Below are 16443 nucleotides of genomic sequence, written 5' to 3' on the forward strand. Positions count from 1 at the left end.
GCTGCCTGTCCTGTTTCACTCATGGATTTTCTTTCTGATGGTACTTTGGGAATGATTGTCTCTGGCTGAATGACACGATCTCTGTTTTGCTTGGTGATTGAAAGTGTCTGCTTTGATCTTGAAATCAGAGCTGAAACTTTTCTTCCACTGATGTTTGCTGTACCCGTGCCTAGCTGCTGTTAGATGGGTATTGACTTCAACTCTGTGAATATCTGTTTTTCTGCAATGTGCTTTGGGGTCAGTATGGAAAAAAAAATATGTCTTTGTTCTTAGAGAGAGCACAGTATTCTGTGGGAGTGCTCTCAGCCTTTAGGGATTTTTGTCTGTCTTCTGATGGGTGACTATTTTTGTTTTGAGGAGATTTCTGGACCAGAAAGTCAACAAAATGTAGGTCCAGAGGGATAATGGGAGTTGTGGAATCCAGCTGCCCATCTTAGAAAAGAACAATATGCTTAGGCCATCCCTGATGGGTGAGTCCTAGCTTATTTAGCCTATTCTTCAAAAAGCCTAAGGCAAAATCATCTTCTAGTAGTTTGCTCCACTGCCCTCTCCTTGCAGGTTTTTCTACTTTGTACCCTAGAAAAACCCTTGTTGGCAATTAAGCTGATTAAGTTTTGGTTTACTCTCAGTGGACACATAGTACAATTCACTGCTGTCCTTTTTGCAGCCTTGCACAGCTTTGAAGACTTAATGTGTTCAGACCTCTCTTTCTGAGCATACATATATTCCTTTCTTTGAGCCTTTCCACAGAGGGACACCACCTCTGCAGTAAAATATCCAAAATCTGGACTATTTCTCTTGGTCACCTACTAGGTTGTCTGGGAATTTTTCTTACTGTATGCAGTGGAGATGATTCATGGAAAAATGCTGGTTATAATCTGTCATGGCTATCTTTATTTCTAAGGTTTTTTTGAACCTCTTTATAAAGATGACTTTAGCAGATATGAGCACATGTAATCAAGAAAAAAAATTTTCTTTAACACAAAATATTACTGAAGTTCCTTTTTATACAGCAACAATTTAAATGCTTCTTACTTCCTTTCAAAATATAGGATAGAAAGATTTAGGGAATCATGGGCATTTATTCTTCCTTCTTACCTTAAAACCCTGCTGCAAAAATTGTGCATCTTCCATAATACCACAGGGCAATTTTGTAAATGTGGGGACAACCAGAGCTTGAGTTACTTTGTGGATTTGAATGACTTCAGAGTATTTTCTTGCAGCTGAATATTTGACTGTGTGGGAGGGTTTTCTCCTAAAAGCAATGAAAAAACAGGGGGGAAGAAAACACTAAGTAAATTACAGTTCCAAATTTATTCAACAGATCACAGTTTCTGTACCATGGATACAGATTATATCACTAATATTTTGCACAAAGAAAGGAGGTAGTGCCACAGACCTGCAATTAATATTTCTCTTCAGCAAAATATTGTGATGTAGCTGTCCTGATTCTCAACATGTACAAAATCAGTGTGTTCCAAGCATTATTTTGCACTCTGCTTCAGTTTCTTGGAAGAAGTGTTGCAGCAGAAACTGGTACTTAGTTTATAAAAAGCGCAGTTGGTATCACTGGGAGGGATTTTTGTGCCATGTGATGTGGCATGGCGTGTCCTCCCCTCAGATTATAGACAGCCAAAGTTAATTGCCAGTGTGATGCCAGGCTGCAGCCTGCTCCTGGCCTGGCCTTTTGGGCAGTTTCCCATGCTACACACTCCAAAGTTTGGGCTACCATGAACAATATGGTGTGAGCATCTGCCTGCCTGGGCTGCTGCTGCTGCTGCCCGTGGAGAGAGCTGGGCACTGGTGTGGAAGGATGTGCCAGTCCCTCGTGGGTGCCTGTGTCAACAGGCTGGAAACACTGAGCAGCCATGCAAGGAACAGCCTCTGGGTCTGGCCATCACACACGTGTGCAGGCTGGAGCTGCTCCTCCAGCTAAGACAGGTTTTAGTGCTTTGGGTATAACAAAGCAAAGCCTAACCTAAGGATGTGCATCTGCAGAAGGCAGGGGATTTTCTTTTTCCTTTTTCAACCACTTTTCTGCAAAACATTCAAGTGCTTTGTTGCAGACAATAAGTATGTTGTTGAAGAGGGTTGATGCGCTCTGCCTGGGCTTGACAAAAGTGCCTGTGACAGCAGCACAGTTGGTATAATGACTTATATGCAGAGAACAAGATATCTGCATCCAAGACAAAGTGCTTTGTATGCTAGGACTTCTGCTGCCCACAGATGCTGGGAGAATTCTTCAAAACAGCTGGGGTGCTCACAGTTTTGGGTGAAGGCTTCTGTTTTCTGTAAGGGCTGAACTCTGGAGAGTAAAACCAAAAAACCCACAATATTTTCCAAGGGGCACTTGGTGTCTTGACATAGTTTTGTATTGCCATCTCTTTAGAAATGTGAAATTCTACTTTATAAATCAGGGTGGATTTTTTTTCTTTTCTACCTCTACATGTTTCCATCACCAACATATTATGGATGCTACCAGGTGCAGATGGTCATCAAATCATCATCATATTCCTGCCTGTGCAGCAGGGCACCTTCCTCTGTGTCAGGATCCCATGGGGGATGTTTTGCATGCATGCAGCTCATTTAGGGAAGTACTTGGAACTTGCAGACCGACTGGGAATTGAATTTTATTTTCTCTCCCATGGTAACCACCAGTTTTTGCTCAGCACGAATGGCTGTCTTTCATCAGAAGACACATTTTTAATGGAAAATTAACTGGTAAAAAAAAAGCAGAGCTGTCATGCATTTAGAGACAAGATGTGCCTTAGCTAAATCATTACTTCTAGAAAAGTTGTTTAGCCAAGCTGGCACCCAGCTGCCTTCACCCTGGCCAGCAATAGTCTCCCACCAAACCACAGGGCTCTGCCTGGAATTTTTCTTAAGAAGTAGTCCTTGCAAATCCTCATCTCAAACTGCAATTTTCTCTTTCCCCAGTTTCCCTGATTTTGCTAAATCCAGGTATCCTTGATATCCCTTGCCAGCTATATATTCCCTGTGCCTCAGCCAATTCTCTACACTCTAATCTTTAATCCTTAGGTTGTTTTTCTTCTTTAGCCCGCAGTTTTGCATTAGTTAATCTGGGTTTTGCACATGCCTGCTTTATCTTGCAACACAGTGGGTTGCCCACTGATGGTCACCTTCTCCACCAGTGCAGAGCCACCTCTGCAGCTCCTCTCGTTGGCACAGGAAACATGCTGTCAGAAGTGCAGCAGTGACCGTGGGGACTGTAGACTGGCACAATTTACGACAGGTCAGGAATTCTCCCAGAACGGAGTTGGGCAATTGGCTGGATTGAAGTTGGCACAGAAAAGCACCCAGCCTTTGAGCAGGGGCTCTGTCCAGTGCAGCTGAGTAATCCTTAAGATGTTTCCTTCGTTTCTGTGTTGATATATAACATTTTCAGCTAGTGTCCAGGCAGCCCACCAAATTCTGTTAACAGTCTGATCCTAAGGGGATTAGCTAATGACTTTCCATACTGATTGGGTAATGACTTTTTGGAAAGTGAGAACTCAGCAGAAAACAATCCTGGCAATTACAGTCTGCTCATGTCAATACTGTAAGTGTTGCAGAGCAGTTCCATGAATAAAATGGCTTAACTTCTCAAATTAAGTCTGTGTCTGTCTCACCAACCTCCCCACAGTCTCCTATTCTTGTCTGATAGAGGAATATCAGACAAGATATTTTATGCTCCAGACTCTTTGGGGGTGAGAGTGAGCAGACTCTTGTTCTGTCTGCTGCAAAAGCTTTTGGTGGCATGCCCTGGATCCTGTTGGAATTTCAGGTGCAGCCCAGCCCTGTGGGCTGGTGGCACACTGGTGTGTCCCCAGCTGCACAGATCTGTCCCCTCCTTTGCACCAGGAGAGGTACTCAGTGTGCTGCTGAAAACAGCCAAAAACCTTTCCTGACTTTGGAAGAGAAGACAGGATTTCAGACGTCCAAATCTAGCACAGGCATCACTGGGGACATAAATGCTCTTTTGAAATGTGTGGTTAAAAGGGGAAGTCTCTAAGCAGATCCCTGAATGAAGGTCTGGAAATAAGGGGAGAAATAGTTGCATATGTAAACACTCAGTTCAGAACAGGTCAGAAAGAGGGCAAGTTTGCAACCAGCATTCTGATAGCTCTTCCAGAAAAGTGGAACACAACCTCACATTGACCCTTAGGGTATGCAAAGGAGAACAATTATGCTATAAGAACAACTCAAAATAGAAACAAAATACACGCAAGAAGGGTCCTCAACCATACCAACACTTAAGTCTTTGTTCCCTCTGGAGACAAGAAAGGGTATGCAGCACAATCTTCCTGGTACTTGCAGTAATTTTTACTTTTTGTAAGCACTCGTTTTGCCAACAGAACAACAGTTTAAAGATGTGTTAGCAGCTGCATCTGCAACTGCATCCTTCAGCCATTGTTATGCATAATTACTCACTGTTTTATCAATTCTTTTGTGCTCCCAGTAGTCTGGTTTGAGAGCCAAAGCACATCACTGAGATGTCTGCTTGGGTCCCATCAGCGGCACTGAAACTTGGCTGACTAACTGCTTTGTGCTGTTTGTTTTACCCTCGCTGCTTGATGCTTGATGTAAAAATCAAATAAACCCCTCCAGCCTCTAAATGGGATGGCAAAGTTCATAGGTAACAATAGTGACCTGCATGCCACAGTTTGCTTTATTATATATGGAGTTTATAAAATACATCTTTAGCAAATAGTTAGCAGGATGAAAACCTGCAGATAAGTAGTTTATTGGAACTAAATGTGGCTGCTCCATTCTCTTTCCAACGACTGTTAGACACAGTCTTAAGCAGTGTTGGTAGCTTAGTTGTAAAGAGCAGCTAAATATTGGAAGTGTTGGTACCTCCTGATGGTGAGCACAGCGGAATCTTATGCATGTTTCACTGTTACATATTGCTTTGGAGATTTTTTTGTGCCATGTGCAGCTCACCTCTCCCATAGCTGCTTGCCTCCTCCTTCCCCACTGTCACTGACTTGCTTCCCTGAGAAGAATAATGCCTATCCCAGGTTTCAAAGGAAATTTGTTCAGTGAAATGCAGTTACATTTCTTCTTTATTTTGGCAACCTTACTTTTTCCACTCATCTTCACTGCAGTACAAAAGTCAGTAGTTTTTAATGAAAACTAATTTTTACTCCTTCTCCTCCACAAAAAAAAATTGAAAAATACAATGACAGATCTTTTTCTGGAAACCAAATATGACATGATTCGAGCATGCACACCCACGAGATTATAATGCAAACTGATTTGCAGTGTAGTGGCCATTGCCAGCTGTTGGCCACAACAGAGTGCTGTTGTGTGCCCTCCTCACACTGTTGTCTCCAGTGATGCTCTGAATGGTGCCAAGTGCATCCCTCACACCCCTCTTAGCTGTCCCCAAGAACAAGTCCCCACCACTGCCACTCACATTCCTGGGGTGCTGCCTGAGCAGAGACACCTCCTCTTTCCCTGTGCTCCTTGTCACTCAGCTGCTTTTGTCCTGCTCTGGTCTGGGGCAGGCCCTGCTGCCTCTTGGCTGTCAGTGTGCTCCAGCTGATGCAGTTGTGTGCCTCTCTGCCTCTCACATTTTTTCATGGGCTGAGTCATCACTACAGCTCCTGAGCACTCCTGCACTTTCAGCATCTTGAATCCTGGTCTGAATCCTACTGCTTGGGCCAGTTTCTGGTATTTTCCTTCATTGTCCTGATTTTGCAGATTATAAATTTAAATGAAGAGGGCTCTGATTTTCCACTCTCTGCTGCTCCCGGGCCCTTGCTGCATAGTAAGCGACCAGCTGACAAACACGGCATGTAACATCATGCATATTCCTGCTGACATTGTTGACAGCAGAGCTCATGCATAAAAAAATGTATGCCATAAAGCATAGGTAGCTCTGCAGACTTCTGCTCTATTTAATGCCCAAGTCAGAATATTGGTCAAAGCTTCTATAAGAACGAGAAATGACATTTCCCCATCTGCTCATGTGAGGGGAGGAGTTTCTTCTTTGAAAAGCAGAATAATTGTTAGAAGACAAATGAGCAGGCTAAACTGCAATATGCTTCAGGAGTAATTGCTCCTGAGTTGCAAATGTGTTCAGTGAACAGAGGTTGTGTAGCAATGCTGTTGGGAACAGGTGTGAAAGCTTTTTAATGCTGCTGGCAAAGCAAAATGGTGCTTCTTTTTGACCATGAAGTAAAATAAGAGAAGGATTTAATAATAATTTTAAAATAATGACTAAGAGGAAAGTTTTTGTGCTTCTTATCCAACTTATTTTCTGAACCATGCACATTTGTTAAAGCAGAGACTGAAGGATGAGGTCTACAGACATCATGGTCCTGTGGTCCTGTTCTATGTAGTAGCCTTTCTGCTGGTTTTTGGCAAATTATGTAATTGTAAGATAGGCTGGGTTCTCTGAAGATAATCTGGTTCCCACCCACTTGCCATGGGCAAGGGTCACCTTTCACTAGATAGATTGCTCACAGCCCAAGTCTGACTTTGAATGTCTCCAGGGATGTGACATCTACCACCTCTCTGGGCAACCTGTGTCACTGTCATAACAAAAAAAATTGATTTCTTACATCTGGTCTGAATCTACACTCATTTAGTTTAAAATCTCTACCACTTGTCCTGTCACAACAGGCCCTCCTATAAAGTCTATCCCCATCTTTTTAACTAAAAAGAAAACTAAAAAACTAAACTAATTAAAAAGTCTGCCCCCCATTACTGAAAAGCCACAATGAGGTCTCACTGGAGTCTTCTCTTCTCTAGGCTGAACAGTCCCATCTCCCTCAGTCTGTCCTTACAGCAGAGCTGCTCCATCCCTCTGATCATCTTGGTGGCTCCTCTGGGCTCTCTCCAGCAGGTCCCTGTCCCTCCTGTGCTGGGAGCCCAGGGCTGGATGCAGTGCTCCAGGTGGGTCTCAGCAGAGCAGAGCAGAGGGGCAGAATCCCCTCCCTGCCCTGCTGCCCACGGGGCTCTGGATGCAGCCCAGGACACGTTTGGCTCTCTGGGCTGTGAGTGCCATGGCTGGGCCATGTGCAGCCTCTCACCCACAGCACCCCCAAGCCCTTCTGGGCAGGGCTGCTCTGGGGCTGTTCATGCCCAGCCTGTGCTGGCACCAGGGCTTGTCCCAGCCCAGGTGCAGCACCAGCACTTGGCCTTGTTAAACCTCATGATGTTCCCATGGGCCACTCCTCGAGTGTGTCAGGGTCTCTCTGGATGGCATCCTATCAAACCACCTCAGCTTGGTATCACCCACAAGCTTGCTGAGGGTGCACTTGATCTCACTGTCCATGCTGTCAATGATGATATTAAATAGTCCTGGTCCTAGTACAGCCCCCTGAGGGACACCACTCATCACTGATCTCCATTTCAACAGTGAGCTGTTTATCCATTGCAAGGTGTGACTTTGTGGGAAGAGCTGCCTCTCAGTTTGCTGAACAACCCTCCTGCACTCAGGGTGCAGGGTCTGCATTCAGCATCAGCACTTGCCACTGAGACTGTTCACCCAGTTCCCTCCTTTCCACTTTGAGGACACCATCACCCAAGGGGACAGAATTGTAATGGTTCTTTCAGTGTTGAAGGTTCTCTTCCCTACTGCAGCTCAGTGTTCGTTGCAGCAGGGAGCTGCAGCCCAGGTCTTGCCCTCACCTGCCTTGCAGAGCCATCTCTGCCAAACATCACAGGTATCTGATATGAAAAAGAAAATGTTAATGGAAACTATCCAAAAGGCACGTGGCCACGGTATAATCCCCTGCCTGTGAGCTATTTGAAAACAGTGTAACAAATGTGTCATATTGCCTCTCAAGATGCCCTATTCACTATATTTCTAGGAGAAAGACTGTCAGTTTTTTTGCTGATTTTGTGAGCTAAGTTTAAACTAAGTTTCCCATTGCTCCACTTATGCTAAAAACATTCCCGGATAGAAAAATGTAGGAGGGTTGGGTCATACACTTATTTATGAATGAAAAGCCACATGCACAAACATTTAGCATTTTATTTTATAAAGACAGGCAAAACTCCTTTCCTTTCCCTTTTTAAAAGTTCAAATCTGTGCTTGAGTTTTTATGCATTTGTTACAAATTTCTGGATTAGTGGTGTAAGTTAGAAATCCTTTGTTTCTCTACCTTTGCTGTCACTTGTCTAGTTTGTTTGAATTTGATAATGCACGATGAAAGGCCTGTGGGTAATCTGGGCGTTGCTGCTGCCTTAGACCCCATACAAGGTCAATCCTACCCTGCCTCATCTGAAGAACCTTAATCTTTTTACCTGAAGGTGCTGAACGTGATTCAGTGGGAAGGTGTGGGCTGCACATCCTGTATCCCTGTCCACTTCTGCAGGCTTGTGTATTTCATGGCATCACGCCACCAGCTGCACAGAGTAGTTGTCAGTCAACCATCCATGAGCACGCCTTTCTACCCAGAGCAGATTCTTTCCAGAGGTTTGTTCGATGAGAGACATGAGCTTGAAGGTGGTGGTAACACTAGTATTTAATATTTCCTAGTATCTAAAGGCACTTTGTGCCAAGCTGTTTGAAAGGCACTCATGAAGACAGTGGATCACAACCTGTTGGATCTGCAGAAGGGCTGTGCTGGCGAGCTGGGGTTAGTGGGTCCTCTGGGTATCCAGGCACCTGGCAGTGGTGTGTTTTTCAGCAGTAAATGTTCAAAGCAGGAATTTAAAGCATTCCAGTGCAGTGTTTCCTTCTGGGCAGAAGACATTTGTGCCGACCTGCCTCTGTGTGTCTGTGGCCTGCTGTTTGTGCTGTCGAAATGCCAGCTGGCTCCGGGCACCCGCGCTCAGTCCCGCGCCGCGAAGGCAGGGGCGCCGTTTGGTTGGGCCCCATAAATAGCTTTTGTTCATTCATTGAAAATGCAGTAATTATAAACATGCTAGTTTAATAACTGTGTTTAATTAATGGTGGGTGAGTAAACGATGCATGGAGAGGAGGTTAAAATTTACTAAAGGCTATCGCTGTGTAGCTCTTAATTGAATTAAGTGTATATTAAACTGGGCCTCTTTCCTGTCCCTGGAGAAACGAGCTGGGTGCACTGGAGCGTATGGATGCTATTGATTTCAGAAAGCTCTGGTTAAAGGCAGTACAAAAATGCTCTATGGCCAAAGTCCAGATCCTTCTGCATATATAATAAGGCCAAGGCAGCGTTAGCACAAAACGATAGCATGATGTTTACTTCAGGAATTCATATACCTGTTATTATTATCACAAGTCATTTCCCAAGAAGGTCTAGTGGAAAAAAAAAAAATTCCCTGCAGTCACAATTTTAGCTTTATTTTGGAACTGTTAGCTCTTTTAATAGTTTTTATATAGGAGAATAAGTTGTCCTGTGTCTGGTTTTTCTGTGTATATGTAAAAGTATATAAACACTTAAACACAGTGTCAAAAAATCTTAAGGAAAATATCAACAGATTTTTATTTTGTTTTTTCCATCCATCTGCGTCCAGCAAGACTGTTTATAGCATAAGTAGTCCTCCAGGAAGATTTGTAACACAGGGAATGAAGGCAAGTGCTGTTAGGCACGGCATCCTTGTGCCCTGTTTCTTTTAGAGAAACTCATGTCATGCTTGAAATAAGTCTCTATAAAACTTGTGTTCTTAGCACAGGAAAGTTGCATGTACATGTGTAATAAAGGTTGTTTCCATTGCAAAGGGAAAAATTAAGGAGAAGCTGCAATTGAGCTTGCTGGGAGATTTGGACAAACACTACAGTTCAATGTAATGGAATAGGGGTTTTTTTAGCTTTTGGATTAAAAGCTTCTAATGGACTTTTTAATGTATTTTGAAGGTCAAGCATTATATATTGCAAATGAATATTTTCATGTTTTATGAGTACGTGATCTCACTGTATTCATGTGCCTTCTTCTAGCAGTGTCTTCTGGATTTTGCTTTGGCTTTGCATTATAACCTTTACAAGTAGTTCTCTTGGAGCCAGTAGAGTTTTAGCCACGTGGAAAACCAGGAGTTTGCTTTGGATTTTATTTTTTTTCCTCCTCAAGATAAGCAACTTGTATACTCAGGAAAAAGCAGTTTACATGAACTCAATGGGTCAATAGCCCTAATAAAAATGTTGCAGAGAAAGAATCTGCTGGTATTTTTTTCACAGATCCACAGCATCAGGGCAAAAAATCTTATCAGAGCTGTTGGATAACTGACTCAGAAAATGCAGACAGCTTGTATTTTACTGTTTTTTTCTCCTATTGTACAGGCTGCAGAATCAGAAATAATATAAAGTGATCGTTAGGAGAAAGCTGGCAAGATCTCATTAACCATTTGACCAAGCCCTCAGTTACAGCATGTTTTCCATTTTTTCCAGAAAAATGGCGCTTTCCTTCAAGTCCTTAGAAAAAATCTGTTTGAACTTAAAAAGGCAGATATTGTGCAGAATTTATCTGCCATGTTTGCTAAAAACATCTTTTCCAGTTTTATAGAAAAGTAGGTCACACTAGGGTGCACTGTTTCTTTTTGTGTCTTACAGACAAAAATGTAATCACAGAAGGATGTTCTAATGAAGCAATTAACAGGAAGATTTGTAAAAATATTTGGGGAATGTCAGTTTTCCAGGAAGTCTGGCAGTTTGGGAAAGGACCAGACTTTTAAGAATATCTGAAATGCTTGAACTGTCAACAAGAAAAAGCAAAGTAACTCAAAAAGTGATTTACAGAAACATATAAAGAAATTTAGTGGGTTTGGAGGTCTGACACAATTCAGGAAGCAGTGGAAGAAGTATTTAGTGACAATTTCTGAAGAAGGGCAAGACAATGGAATGTAGAGATCATTGGTTTAGGTGATGTTTGTGCCCTCTGGGTGCACTTGGTCCTGATGCTGCTCGTGCCAAGGTGAAGGGTGAAGTTTCCACCCATGTGAAGGCTCTGTGAGTTTCTGGAGCCTTGCATGCCTGGATCTTGGGATGACACCTGCAAGGAGATCTCTTGTTCTCTGAAGGGCTCTGTGGTTTTGTGGATGAAAGAGCTGCTTTAAATATCAGTGCTGAGGTTTGTGACACTGTGGCACAGTAACACACTTCTGTTTGGGTTTGTGTTGTGAATATTATGCCTCTAGTGTCTTCGTGAGAGAAATGTGCCTGGTGAGAACTAGAGCAAGCCAAAACTGCTAAAGCTTGCTTGCGTGGTAATGTTATCTCTTTCATGGGCTACTGCTCTCCCACAATATAATTTAGTTGAGTATAAGTTGCTTCAAAGAAATCCTGCTGGTGTTGCTGCTTGTTACTCTACAACATTTGAGTTAAAATGAGCAGGGAAAAAAGGGTGGCTTAGCTTTGATGTCTGATACTGTTAGGAGTGAGTTGCTCTTTCCTGCTTCAGAGAGCTTCTCACAGCTGTTGAGAGAAGTACTTAGCCCCAAAATGCAAGACTTGTATCCCCCAGGGCTGTCGGAGAAGAGGTTGTGAATAATTTGACTTGAAGTCAAGGTGGTGCTCGGTGGAGCAGGAAATTAGGAGTGCTATTTTTAAATGCTGAAGAACTTATTAAAAAGCAGTAATAGTTTTCATTAGACAAAGAGCTTCGAATTTGGGAGTCTCATGATTTGAGGTAGCATCATTCATCAAGTAAGTGCTTTTTAAAGAGTGCCAAGTAAATCTGTCTTTCTGGAAGGGTTGGTGACTATCAGGAGAATTAAGTAAGGGATGCAAAGCTTTTTGACATAAATCTTGGCATGCCAAGTATGTCTCTCTAAATTGGCAGCTGGTGTTGCCACACATTAGCATTTAGAATAAAATAAAAATGACAAATTTGTCTAATGTGAGAATAAAACTAACACAGAAATTCTGCTCAGTCTGCATCATTTCGTCCTCTCTCTCCTTTACTCTGTGCCTGTGATTTTCTAAGAATTTTAAAGATGAGAAAGACACAAGCTTTCATACCCCCTCCCTTTCTAACGCCAAATGGAAAATGGCCCATGGACATAAGCTTGCAGCAAAAGGAGGGATAATTCAGATATTAGAGAAGAAAATTCTGACTGTAAGGGTTGGGGTCACTTAGCCAGACAGGCTGGGGAATCCACTTTGCTGTGCAGGAATTTGCAGGGATGTGCCATCTCTGTCCAACACTATTTCAAGCAGGGAGGTTGAGCAGAGGCCCACTGAGGTACTTTGCAAACTAGGTTAGTGTGCTTTCTGTGACAGAAAAAGGGCAGTCAGCCTTTGACGATGGTTATACCAGGGTAAAATCAAGAAAGCAGAAGTCTTACCTTCCTTTGTCCTTGCACAAGATAGAAAAGCGTGTTAATGCAAAGAATATTTGACATTAAAAAATTATGTACAACCAGAGCAGAATAAGATCCAGATCCCCATGGCTGCAAAAAGTCGCTTTGATTTTTTTCCAGACCTTTGGGTTTCTTAGCAGCAAGTTCTCTGCCTAAGGGCTCTTCAGAAAATGGGTAGTCTAAAGCTGGCAGGTCTTGAGATTAATTTTATATTTTTTCTGCTGAATGTAAGTCCAAGAAGACATGTAGTAATCGTGATAACACATTTACAGCTGCACTGGAATGCCCTGACCCTAAGCAGGTCGTAAGCTTCAAAAAGTAACTGTTTTCTGTGATGTTAAAACAGCATTTATTCTTTGGCTTTGTAAGATTTTTTTGTTCAGTAGACGGTGAACAAAAGTGCTATTTGGTGCTTCAGGAAGATTTTTCTATTTATTACTGCCCAAGATATCTCTTATCTCCAAAACACAGATGACTTTTGAGGTCTCATACTCTTTAGCACCTGGTTGTACATATTTGTACAGAACTGTAAATGAGATATTTCCTTCCACTGTTGAGTCACTCTTGTCCAACAAGTGGTATATATGTAAGTAAAACCAAAGATTTTTTTTTAATTCATTATTCAATGGAAAGCTGATTAATGAGACCTTGAAACCTAATATCCCCAAGAGACAGTTCACAGCACTGCATGCAACCTAGTTCATAGCAGGCAATAAAAATTAGAGGTGACTTGAAAGTGAGCCATTACATTGTGTTTGGAGGAAAACTCAGGCTCAGGCACACAGTGGAGTTTGCACTGGGTAACAATTCATATAGGTCAGCAGACCTGTGGTGACTGGGGCTCAGTGATTGCCTCTGGCAGACAACAAGAGGTCAGAACCAGGCTGTTGTGGGGCTCCTGCCCTGCTCGCTGCCAGGGCATGGTGCTGCACCTTCCCTTTCACAAGCACTAATGGCTCTGTGGCCAGGTCTCCAGCCTGGCTGATTCCCTGGGGCAGTGGCAGGGGTCCTGCCCCAGACCAGCTACCCTCTGAATCCTTGGGATGAGAGAGCATATGAGGACACTGTGCCTTCCCAAACATGCAGCAAGGAGCTTGCTCAGCCGTGATGACTGGCTTGGGCTCTGAGCTTTTTTTCTAGAAAGATTGTCAGATTTTGAATTTCTACTTTCTCACCACTCTCATGACAATAAATGTTTTGTGTAGCTTCCAAGACAGAAAAAAATTGCTTCTTGGTGCCAGATGAGGTTTGCTTCTACTCTAGTGACTCGTAAAGTAAGTCTGAAGTTTGCTGAGGCTGCTTATGGTTTTTAGAAACCATTGCTTTTAGCATGATGAGTTTGGTTTCTAAAAGCCCTTTGAGGGGGTTGAAAATTCTGCCTTCAGCCTCCCAAACCACTGCTATGGTTCAGACTGGTGAGGCTGTTCAGTGATGTAAAGTGGAGCAGAATAGATTTTGATAGCAGCATCTCAAAGTAATGATGGTAGGAAGGGAGGGTGGAAGAGGGCAGAGGAGGGAGAAGATGTGTGGAAAGACAGTGTCTGGTTTGTGTGTGTGTGTGTGTGTGAGAGAGAGAGAGAGAGAGAGAGAGAGAGAGAGAGAGAGAGAGAGGGAGGGAGAAAGAGGGAAGACTGGGTCTTCTTTGCTGGAGGAAGAAATCAAAACCCCTCTTTAGGGTGTGGTCCTGCTCTTGAATCACTACATGCCAGTTGAAAAGGGCCGCCCAGCTGGATTTCTGCCTTAAAGAAATCTCTGCTCTCTGAAGCATTTTCTGCCTTAAATGTAAAGATTGGCATCACAGCTCACAGTCCTGAGATGTCTGAAGCAGACTGGTGACCGCTCGCTTGATCTTCATTAAGGTGCATTTCAGTGGTTTTACCTGAGTGTACTGGAGCTGTTCTGGGTTGTGGCCAAGCTGTAGTCCCTTGTTTGTTGTCCTGCACTCCCAGGTTGAGGTCTCATGGAAGGAGATTCCACTCCTGCAAGTCCCTGCTGCCCCAAGGGGCTGGTTAAGGCCTGTGGGGTGAACTGGTGCCCTAATGAGCTGTGGGCATATGGATAATGAGGCAGAAACTAAATCTCCCACATCTCTGTTCATCTTAAAATTATGAAGTGCAACATAATTTATCTGACCATTTTCAGCATTTTCTTCCCTTTTCCTCTCCAAGTGTTGTACTTCTGCTTTGGAAATAACTCTGCTTTGTATTTATGCCTGTTATATGATGGTCCAGAAAGCTTGCATTCATCCCCTTTTTAAAATTTTTTCCCTAAGTACAATTAATTTCCGACTAAAGGTTAGCAGTTTCAAAATACAAGTGTAAGAATATGGTGTTCTAATGGGAGAAGAGAAGCTGTGAGCAACCTGCCTATCCCCAGGAGAACTGCAAGGCTGGAAACCCCAGAGATGAGTAGCTGAAATGGGTTAAACAAGGGCTTAATTTTTTCTTTGAAAAACACTATTACCTGGTGTGTCAAGTCTATTCAAAATAATCCAAAATATCTCTTGGCAGATTAGGGTTTTAAGAAATCCCATTTAATTCTGCTTCTTTCCTTAATGGATTCCTGTTACGGTTTACAATTTTAGGCTTTCTGTAGAAGCAGGGCTAAATTTCTGTCTGTGTGTTTTGTCTGTGGGGAATAGAGGGTCCATAAATTAGCTGTTCCTTATAGGAAAGCCTGCAGTGGCAATTCCTGTGGGACATTGTTCCTCTCAAGGGGAAACATCTCCTTTTCAGGCTTGGCTCCTGCAATGCATGTTGGGCTTTTTACATTGGGCTGAGGACCGGCAGGATGAGGATGTGCGGTCATCAGCCTTGTCTGCAAGAACAGTATCAGACACCCAAACTCTTCAGATTTTTAAGGCTGAAGGTAGAGAAAAAGGCAAGAGAAAAGAAAATATTTGGGGATTTCTTAGTATAGTTCCCTGGAAATTTCACAGGAATTTAAATATGATATTCCAGTGAATATGTCTCTTTAAAATACTGGGTTTTCCCAGTGGATGAGGATTCCAATTTTTTACTAACTCTACTTTATTGTATTTTTAAGGTTTTCCATCTTGAGGCTGGGCATCTGGGTTCAGTTTTTGTTTTATGAAAAAAGCACTGGGACATTTAAATAATTCAAGGGAGAAATTATATGCGCTCAGCAAACAGATGTCAAAAAAAATGAAAGAAGCTTAAAATCTAGGCCTCCAAAGTCACTTCCATATATTTCCTTTTTAAAGAATGCATTTTTAATCAGCTTTTAGAAACAAAGTGCTGTGCTGACATATACATACTTACTCAGTGTTTCATCATGGGACAGAACAAAGAAAGTGAAACCAAAGTTACAAACTATTGTATTATAATATGCTAAATAAATGCTATGATACCAAATTGGCTCACCTGACAAAGCCCAGAGTTACAAGACTGTTGTGTTGTTGTTTTCCAGATGATGTGTAGATAATTGAATGAGCTTCTATGCTTTGTAACAACAGGAGTTCATACAAGGGCTCTGATGGCTCTGGTAAAATCAAAAAGGGAATTAAAGAAGAATACTCTTTTCCAGGAAATACGATCACTGTTCTCAATATAATTTGTAATTATAATTTCTGATTTATCTTTCATAGTCTAGTTCAGCACATTTTCCTATGAAATAATTTCAGGGGTGAAGTTTGGATTGTGGTGTGTCTCTGCCTCCCTGCACACAGCACAGCTGTAGGAAGGCTCCTGCTCTGGGTATCATCCAAACTGTCAGCAAAAATATGAAGAAATGCAGTAATCTGAAGGGAGTCTTGCATGTTTTAGTAGAATAATGCAAGAAAAGTAGGTGAAGACAGACAGAAGAGGACCTTGCACTGCTGAGGTTGGGGTTGGAGGGGTCAGCCCAGCTGCTTTTGAGGCTGCTGATAAAGCTGCTGTTGCCACACGGTTTCTCAGTGCTGCCACGTCATTAGTTTGCATTTGAGTTTGAGGTGTTTCAGTCCTGGTTTAGCACCTGGGTGGAGCTCTGGACAGTCTGATCTCCAGGGGCTGCAGGTTTGCCCTGGAGGGCGCCTGGGAGAGCAGGGACAGTGCAGGGTGTCCATTGTGCTGTTGCCTCTCTCCTTGGGGAAATGCCTCCACATATCACAGTTTCCACTGGACTTGGAGCCAGCTGAGGAAGATCTTCGAAGATGACTGAATAATCCAGTGAGGGACAGAGGCTGCTACACCTTTCACTGGCACCTCTATG

The 16443-nt window shown here is 42.9% G+C and overlaps 1 protein-coding gene across 7 annotated transcripts in view; it reads left to right on the forward strand.

Moving 5' to 3' along the window:
- PDZD2 (PDZ domain containing 2) overlaps positions 1–16443 on the forward strand; it is a 201760-nt gene that overhangs the window by 32528 nt on the left and 152789 nt on the right. The gene's annotated exons all lie outside the window — the stretch shown is intronic.

This window comes from Agelaius phoeniceus, chromosome Z (genome assembly GCF_051311805.1).
Source record: "Agelaius phoeniceus isolate bAgePho1 chromosome Z, bAgePho1.hap1, whole genome shotgun sequence".
NCBI classification, from domain to species: domain Eukaryota; kingdom Metazoa; phylum Chordata; class Aves; order Passeriformes; family Icteridae; genus Agelaius; species Agelaius phoeniceus.